Here is a 10,105-nt window from a genome sequence, read left to right on the forward strand (position 1 = left end):
ACATTAAGCTTTCCTGGTCTAATAACCAGCTTTAAGAAGTACAGTAGAAGGGTATAGAAATTTCTATATCTTCTCATACTTTTGAAGCCAATTTTATTTTTATTATGATGTGATGCTTTAGTTACCAGCATGCTAAAAATAAAATTGACTGAATTACATGATTTTGTCCACAACATTGTCCACAACACTGAAGCCTCTTTTTGCTAAAATATTACAAAATGAATTCAGTAAACACTTTCTATTTCCAACGGCCTACGTGAGAGATGAATTCAACTTTTTTAAAAAAATAAATTACAACTAAGCTGGGCTGAGGACAGCTAGGTTAAATCCTGCAAACCAAAGCCAGGCACTCCAATGTCGAAAACTCTAATACTTTCCATCCAGGATAGAAAAATCAGCATCCAAATAAAGAGAACCACAAGATTGATCACGTGACCAATCAAAAACCATGACTCTATTATTTGAACTAAGAGTTACTCTAGCTTGACGTTTCTGCCTTCATTATTATTGGTGGTTCCTAGAGTCACAGCTTCAATGTCAAATGTGAGAGTGGACACAGAAGTAATTGCAAGTAACTGATGAGGCATTTCTTTTCCACTGACAAAAATTGCACCATTTGTACCAATGCACATAGCTTTATCCTGCTGCAGAGAGTCCTAGACATTCTGTTTTTGATTTGTTTGTTTGTTTGTTTTGTTTTGTTTTGTTTTTTGAGATGGAGCCTTGGTCTGTCGCCCAGGTTGGAGTGCAGTGGCGTGATCTCGGCTCACTGCAAACTCTGCCTCCGGGGTTCACGCCATTCTCCTGCCTCAGCCTCCCAAGTAGCTGGGACTACAGGCGCCTGCCACCACTCCCAGCTAATTTTTTTGTATTTTTAGTAGAGACTGGGTTTCACCGCGTTAGCCAAGATCGTCTTGATCTCCTGACCTCATGATTTGCCCACCTCGGCCTCCCAAAGTGCTGGGATTACAGGCATGAGCCACCGTGCCCGGCCAAAATTCTGTTTTTATGACACACTCCTATACTGCCTCTTCTGTCTTGTAGTCCCACAGTTTCAACTCTAAATATTAATGTCTGCCCAGAGAAATAAGTTAGAGCTCTGGAGTCGAGAACACCTGAATATTCAGAATCGTTCCAGCATGACGTATTTCTTTGATTGCTCAGACTGTTCCCCTCAAAACCAGCTGTCCACTCATGAGGCACAAATATGGAATGAACGATCTGACAGACACTCCAAGGACTCCGCTCCCGTTGGCCATCTCCTCGGTGCAGATTCTGAAATGATCATCAACATTGGAGTCCATGTGCAATACTATGAATTCAGTTTCAGAACATACATATACATCCTCAAAGTGATTTGAAGTACATTTACGAAACTGGAGCCTGTCATCTTGTGCCGTAAAGTTGTCATCCACATTACACCATTGTACTATGATGCCTCCAGGTTTCTCTATCAGTTCTTCTATCTGTACTGGTGGGCAAGATGCTACAGTACCATGCTTAAGAAGAATGTGGTCTTTCATGATGTTAAGAATAGAGTCATCCAACTGAGCAGATAAACAAGGCACATCAACCAGTAAAGGAACTTCTTGTATGCTGTCCAACTGAACATGCAAGGCCTTTTTGGCAAAGCTTCACAATTTCTCATTCTCTTCTCCTACACCACCAACCATGGCAATCTCACCTTTTCGTACTAAAGCCTCTGGAGTGTTTACTCTGTGTTCTATGAGCTTCTGCAATCATCTAGTGGTGGTTTAATGATCTGTTTAATGGTGCCCACCTCTTGCAAAAGGGTCACCAATCATTCATCCAGGAGCTTTGCAAGGGTTCCCTTTAAATCATTAATATGTTGTTTAAGAAATCCCTTTTCTGTGATGCACTGTCTTTGATCTCTGTGCCTCCCACAGCCCCTCAAGTGGTGACCCAGCTGCCACCGGTAGTTCTTGCCACCTCCACGTTCTTGAGGGCCTCCTGAAGCAGCAGCTCAGGCTCTAGCTCCATCATCTGCCTCATGCAGCTGCTGGAGTGGGTTCCCAACTGTTGAGTCTGGAGCTTTCTGATGGGAAGATATTTACCTACTGATGTAAGTATATTAGTGATTGTAGGATTATGCATGTTTCCTGTTTTTTGCCGAACTTGTATTTTTATTTTTGTGTTTTTGCTTTATATTTTTCTAGGAATATTTCCATTTTATCTAACTTTTCAAATGCATTGGCATAAAGTTATTGATTGTATTTATTTAATATTTTCCAAATCTCGAGTTGCTGTTTCTTTTTCGCTCCTCATTATATTGATTCTTTGCATACTGGTTTCTACATATGTGCCTCATGTATAGATTTCCTCTATTCCACAGTCATCTCATAAGTAGGCCATAGACAATTTTCATTTTTGCAGTTTGCCAAATGTTCAAAATCATAGTGCCAAGTAGGCAATGCTCTATTCCTACATTCTTGACTCAAGTAAGGATTAAGAAGAAAAGCTTATGTTTATGCCTTTGACATCCTGCAGATTCTTGATCTTCATCTTCCCAAATACTAAGAGGGCAATGAAGGTCAATGTGGATGATCTTCACTCACCCTGACTAACTTACCTTGCTTGGGAGCATTTTTGAGTGGCTATGGCTTTGTTCAACAAGTTATTCTCTCAGTTGTTTTAATCAAAGCCAGGATGAATATTTTTAAGATAAGAATGATTCATTTGTTTTTAAATGAATCTACCTGTCTGTTGAAAGTATTAGTGGATTTAAAATTATTGAGATGTGGCAATTTGAGAACGTATCTAGATATTTTGCTTTAATTCTTATGGAAGTAATTCATTATGGGTTTTGCTTATCTGGGACCTAATCTCAGTGTATAATAATTACCTTATACAGTCATATTTCTTAGAAGGGAACTCTGGAAATAAACACTGCATTGTGAGAATTATAGGATTCATTAGTAAAAACCTCCTACTTATCAATTTGCAAGAAATGTAAGTTGATTTACTTTCTCATTACCTAGGAGATTTTTTTTATACTCCTGACTCATCTTTGTTCTTTTCTTTGTACAAGCAATGAAGTTTTAAGTCCTGTGAGGTAATAGCCTGCAAATTATAATGCTTCACTGCATAAGCAAGTAACAGGAAATGAATTATGAAGAACAAAGTCCTTGTTACACAAGCTTCAATAATCCTTAATTCTGAAAGGAAAAATAGCCAATCATTTGTATAAGGTCCCATGAACAAAGTAGGATAATATGCATTTGAATTATCATTGACTACATTTTCATTTTAGTTTAAAAAAAACTATCTTAGAGATTGTGTAGAAAGTCAGCTTTTAAAAAATACACAAAGTACTTTCATACTTCTTTTTTAATCTCCAGTAAAAGTTGGTCTTCAGACTACAATGAACTGGTGAAAATAGGTAAGGTTTCTGTATGTACGGGAAGTAATAAAATAAAGTTTTCTAAGGAAAAAGTTGAAAAATGATACAGAGATCACTTAAATATTTTATATATTTTGCTGGTTTTTTAATCAAGAAGACTATAAGTATTAATTACATACAAGACGTGATATGTTTGTAAAAGTTACCTGAAACAACACCATAGGTTCACTGTCAGGTAGTTCTGAGGTCAAAAAAAAAGGTAAGACAGAGATGGTTTATACTTCTGTTGCCTATATGAATTTGCTCATTTTAATATCTATATGTTAAAAATTGAGCTGATATACATTCTTCCCAGTAAAGAGAATTTAAAGTACTAAAACTCTCTAGTGTCCATAACTTCCTAGAGAAACAGTGATTCTAGGTCTGGGGCAGAACAGACATAAGTGAGATAAAGTGTCTAGTTGTGCCCTCAAACAGGGAAAGTAATAAATATTGAGATCGTGTAAACAAAAAATATATCAACCTACTTGAAAGGGCTTGTAATGGCCAAAGATAGAAGACACTGATTGGTCACCTACCATTATTTTTTTAAAATAGTAACTGTAATGCTTAAGTATTTATTCTGCCTTTTTTGTAGAATATTTGCTGCAAGGTAAGCAAGTAGTTGGTAGGGGAAATTTTTAAAATTAAATGTAAGCCAATAAATGCAAAATGAATGATAGAATTAGAAATTCACCATTTTGCTATTCCTAATGCATAAGTCTAGGTAGTGATAATCCACAGATGCCAAAACCATTAGAGAAATTCCTGTTCGAAAATTTGTAAGGGATGGATCTGCTAGGTGGATACTTGATGGATCCTGATTCCGTGAACTAATCTTATCATCACTAAGTATGGGCCATTCATTTTTACATTCCTTCTTGCATAATGACATAGACAGTGTATAGCAATACCAATGGTCATACACAAACACACACACACACATACTGTAAATGAACAGGAATCTAACTAAGTTCCAAGACACAAATAATAGCTGATAGGCAATATAAGGGATACAGAAATAAGAAGAATGACATCACAGGAAAGTAATCAGCCAAATAGATATTGGAAATTCTGACTAAAAATGAGTACACTTTCTTCAACAAGTAAACAGAAAATGGGCAAGGACAGAGGAAAACTATCATCAGTTAAAGGACACTTAAGAGTCTGTGAACGCTGGGCATGGTAGTGGCGTGTGCCTGCAATCCCAGCTATTCAGATGGCTGGGGCAGGAGGATTCCTTGAGCCCAACAGTTCAAGACCAGCCTGAGTAACATAGCCAGACCCTCTCTCTACAACAACAACAACAACAACAACAACAGAGATCACGATGTGTAGATTTGTTTCAATATCATACAAACATGCTGCAGGTATTTTTCCTAGAGAATGCAAGAAATTTGAATATCAACTAGATATATCAGGGATTACTGATCATTTTGTTATATGTGATAACGATTTTGTGATTGTATTATCTTTAATTCCTAATCAGTAAAAAAAAAAAAAATACATAAGTATTTGTGGTTAAATAATATGTTTTCTGGGTTATGTCTTATGAAACATTCCAGCAATAATTTTTTAAAAATGAGACAACAAATATAAACTTATATTCAACAAAATGTTTATTTAAATACACACAGCTAATTGTTGCATAGATAGTCACTATACAGTTGACTCTTGAACAACACAAGTGTTAGGGATGCTGACCTTTCCCACAGTCAAAAACTCGTATATAACATTTGACTTCCAACAACGTACCTACAAATAGCTACTATTCACTGGAAACCTTACTAATAATGCAAACATATAATTAACACATATTTCGTATATTATATGTATTATATACTATATTCTTGCAATAAAGTAAGCTAGAGAAAAGAAAATATTATTAAGAAAATGCTAAAGAAGAGAAAATATATTTATTATTCATTAAGTAGAAATGGATCATCATAAAAGTCTTCACCGTCTTCACCTTCCTGTGGAGTAGGCTGAGGAAGAGGAAGAAGAGGGGGAATTCATCTTCTGTCTCGGGGTGGGAGAGGTGGAAGAGGCAGAGAAGGTGCAAGGGGAGGCAGGCACACGTGGTGTAATTTTAAGGAAATGCATTGAAATTTCTGTCTTTTTTACTTTTCCATTTCTCTTAAAGTGTTTCTATGTGGTGCTCATCCTTCCACCATTTGTTTTAGGTTCAGTGCGTGTATCATAGCAGGCTTCATATCATGAAACAAGTCAAAAGCCGTCTTGAATAATCAGAACCTTGCTGCCAGATTGGCTGACATTGATTTGTTTCCTGGCACTGCTTCCTCTTGTCTTCTTCCTCATCATCTGGCACTGGTTCCAGAGCACTCACCTTCATCAAGTCATCTTCTGTTAATTCCTCTGGTTTGGTGTCCATTAACTTTTCAATTTCTCCAAGATCCATATCTTGAAACCCTTCATCCCCCAGCATATCCATAATCTCCTTCATGATTTCCTCAATTGGCTCTGTCGTAAATGCTATGAAGTCATGTACAACATCTGGACACAGTTTCCTCTAGCAGAAATTTACTGTTCTGAGTTTAACGGCTTTTACAGCATTTTCTATAACAATGATGACATCTTCGATGGTGTAATCCTTCCGGACTTTCATGATGTTCTATCTAGGTTCTCTGTATAGTGCTGATGATCCTTTCCATAGAGTACAGTGTATAATGAGTCTTAAAGGTACTGTGGCCCCCGGATCTATAAGATAAATTAGAGACATTGCGTTTGGGGACACAGAAACCACTTCAGTGTTGAACTCATGGGGATCTGGTGGTCATGGGCATTATTCTGTATGAAGGGAACTTTAAAGGCAGTGTTTTACTGGCAAACTACTTCCTGATCTTAGGGACAAATATCCATGAAACCAGTCCAGAAAAAAAAAGGATTCTCTTGTCCAGGCCTTCTTGTTGTACAACCAAAAGACTGGCAACTGGTGTTTACCTTTTGTATTCCAGGCTCAGGGGTTAGCAGCTTTACAGACAAGGGGCAGTCCTGATAATAAACCTGACTGTATTTGTACACAATGGTACAGTTAGTCTATCTTTTTCTGCCTTAAATCCTGGTGCTCAAATCTCTTTTTTACTAATAAGCATTGTGGCATTTTGTTTTTCCAGAATAGGGCACTGTCTTCTGCATTAAAAACCTGTTCAGGCAGATATTCTTTCATTTCAATGATTTTCTCAACAGCATCTGGGAACTCCTCTGCTGTCTCTTGTTTAGCAGATAATACTTCTGCTGTTATCTTGACATTTTTAAGCCAAATCTCTTTCTAAAATTATCAAACCATCTTGTACTGCCTTTAATTTCTCCAGTTTTAGATCCTTGACCTTTCTTTTCTTTATGTTGTTATGTGATGACTTCACTTTTTCTTGAATCATACAGGTGTGCCTTTGTTATAGCAATTATGCACCCACATAAAAGTTGCATTTTCTACATGAGATAAAAAGATATTCCTCAAAAAGTGCAGGGGTTTTGTGCCTGCTGCCATAGCTACACCAACTGCTTCACACATTTCCTTTTCTAACAATGGTCCTCAGACTGGACTCCTTGATCTTGAAATGGAGGGCAACCACAGTTGCAAACCTCAGTCTATGGTACACATAAAGCAATTCAACCTTTTCGTGTAGTGGCATGACATCTCTGTTTCTTGGGAGCACTTCCGGCATCACTAGCGGTGCCTTGGGTGGGTCCCATGGTTTTATTTAAGGTTTACAGTATTGCATTAAATATGATGAAATATATGTGAGAACAAAAACATCACTTTTTTACTGTGATATGCAATTTACTGGAGAGCTGAACTGCTCACACGGAGATAATTAGCATCACATGTTACTCGCAACACTGCAATAGCAACAGGAGGTGGCTATGAAATTATTACAGTAGTACAGTATGTACTATAGTTAATTTTATGCAGTTATGATTTAATACTGCATTTTTACCCTTGCTTACATTTATCTAGACAGCAAATGGCACTATGTAGGGTCTGTAAGTGTGTACATGTGATAAATTTTAACCTTTATGACAGATTTGTGCATATTTTATGGTGGTAAATGATAAAATAGATTAGTATCTCCATATATTTTATGCATTCATAATATACTGAAGGCTTTCTTAATTTTTAAAATATTTCTAGGTCACTTATTTCCTCTGCAAATTTTTTCAAATTGTTGTAAATCTTCAATTTTTTTTCTAATATATTTGTTGAAAAAAATCTGTATAAGTGGACCTGCACAGTTCACACTCATGTTGTTCAAGGGTCGACTGTGTTTTTATCATTACTTTTATGTAATTTTTGAAATATCTACTGTATGAGTTTCTTCTCACATTGCTATAACAAACTACCTGAAACTGGGTGATTTAAAAGGAAAAGAGATTTAATTGACTTACAGTTCCACATGCTATACAGGAAGCATGGCTGGGGAAGGCTCAAGAAACTTACAATCATGATGGAAGGTGAAGAAGAATGAGGTATGTCTTACGTGGCCTGAGAAAGAGGAAGAGAGGAAAGTGGGAAGTGCTACACTCTTAAACAACCAGATCTCATGAGAATTCACTCACTACCACAAGAACAGTAAGGGGGAAATCCACCTCCATGATCCTATCACCTCCCAACAGTCCCTTCCCCCAACAGTGGCAATCACAATATGACATGAGATTTGCACAGGGTCACAAATCCACAAAATAAGTAAAAAAAGAATCATACTCAGGAATTATTTAGGAACAGAATATCAATTGTAAAAGTATATCAATATATTACTTTCCCGTTGCTGTAAAGCAAATTCCTCCAAAATTTAGTGGCTTAAAACATCAAATGTTTATAATCTACAATAGAAATCTATTTCTGAGATCAGGAATATTGGAGTGCCTCAATTGGGTAGTGCTGGTGGTGCAGGGTCTCGTGAGGTTAGAGTCAAAATGTTTGTCAGGGCTACAGTTTGCTGAAGACACAACTGAAGTGGCAGGATCCAATCCCAAGATGGTTTGCTTACATGACTGCTGCCTGATGACCCCATCCTTCACTTTCCTCGGTTCCTTCCACTGTAGATATCCTCATAGAGCTGCTTACTGATCCTCCACAGCCAGCAATCCCAGGGATAGCAAGGCAGAGGCTGTGATGCCCTTTATCACCTAGTTTCAAATGGAATACACCGTAACTTCTTTCATGTTCTCCTGGTAAGAGAGACCAACTGTGATACAACGTGGGAGAGGATTACACAAAGTCTGAATCACAGAAGTCAAGGATGGTTACGGCAATCCTAAAACCTGGTTACCACAATGGGTTTAAAGTGGTGATTATTGTTGTTAAGTTCTAATTTAATTGAGTTTTGATCAGAAAATCTGGTTTGGATTGCATCAGTGCTCTGAAATTTTTAGACTTTCTTTGTGACTTAGTATGTGAATATTTTCTAAATTTTCTTTAAATGTTTCATGGAACTTGTATGGACTACATACTATTTGTTTATTTCAGATTTATCTCTTTAAAATATCTATAATATTACACTTTTCAGTTTTGCTTTCCAAATTTTGTATGTGATCACAAGTTATTTGCTTGAACTATAAGTTTCTCAATTTATTTTGAAATGTTATTTGCTATTGCTATGCCAGTTTTCCTTGGTAAATATCTGAATTTTTTTAATCCTTTTCGTCTCTTATGAGCACCTTTTCTTTTCCCTAATAAGTATCTCTAATTTCATCCATCTATAATTGACATAGAGCTAACCCTTTGAGAGGCATGTGATAGTCTGAAACTTAACTATTAGGTGGTAAGCACTAATGACAAGGCTAGTCCATGATTGATTTAGAACCCAAATCCACAACTTCTGATTTGTCCAGTGGTTTTAACACACCATGTTACTTTTTATGCCACAATCTCATCATCAATGTTATTGTTGCAATTTGATAATTTGTATTGTTAATCTTAAATGAAAATCAGAAGGCAGATGATAACTTCAATAAAACTGAGAAAATCCTTTAGAAATTGAACATAGTAACTTATATTTAGAGTCTTAATTTGACAAAAGTTTTGCGATCCAAATTTAAAAAGTAAAACTACAGACTGCCTTGCCCAGTTTGTCACAAATAGCTAGCAGATACCTGCAGAAGCAAGTTGGAGATGATGACTTTCAGTCAGTTTGCAACTTGAGATACAACTTCTGGATTTTAGTTATGAAATAAATGATTTGCATGAGAAAATGTTTACTGATTATTAACAGAAAAATGCATATGACCAGTTTTCTAACAAAAAAAAAATCCCTCAGTATCTTATATTTATATTTCAGACTCAGTGCATAATAGATGAAAGCATGCTTTTCATAGAACAAATGACATCACAGCTCCCCTGCTGTAGGGCTTACTCAAGACATTCCAATAGAGACATAATCCCTTTTGTGCCTCTGAAATTAAAATGAATCATATGCAAAAATAGAGCTGGCCGAGAGGGTCTATGTAGCCCATTATGATCATTATGCATTATAGAACTGTATGCTGTGCTCTGCAATAGGTAAATTGTGCTAAATAAAAAATAGCATCGCTCCTCTGTAATAATTACATTCTACAAAATGCCTACTTGCCTGCAAGTGGATGGAGCAAGAGAAGATTTAGATTCATATAAAAAAAAAGTTTATTTTTGAATAGAAAGCGAAGGTAAAATCGGTACCATCCATTAAAACTCAATTCATCCTGGAT

General features: G+C 36.5%; 1 pseudogene; it reads right to left on the reverse strand.

Moving 5' to 3' along the window:
- Positions 1–930: 930 nt before the first annotated feature.
- Positions 931–4,881, reverse strand: LOC110741103 (annotated as a pseudogene).
- Between the last annotated feature and the right edge of the window lie 5,224 nt (positions 4,882–10,105).

Source organism: Papio anubis, chromosome 14, assembly GCF_008728515.1.
Source record: "Papio anubis isolate 15944 chromosome 14, Panubis1.0, whole genome shotgun sequence".
Classification (NCBI taxonomy): Eukaryota; Metazoa; Chordata; class Mammalia; order Primates; family Cercopithecidae; genus Papio; species Papio anubis.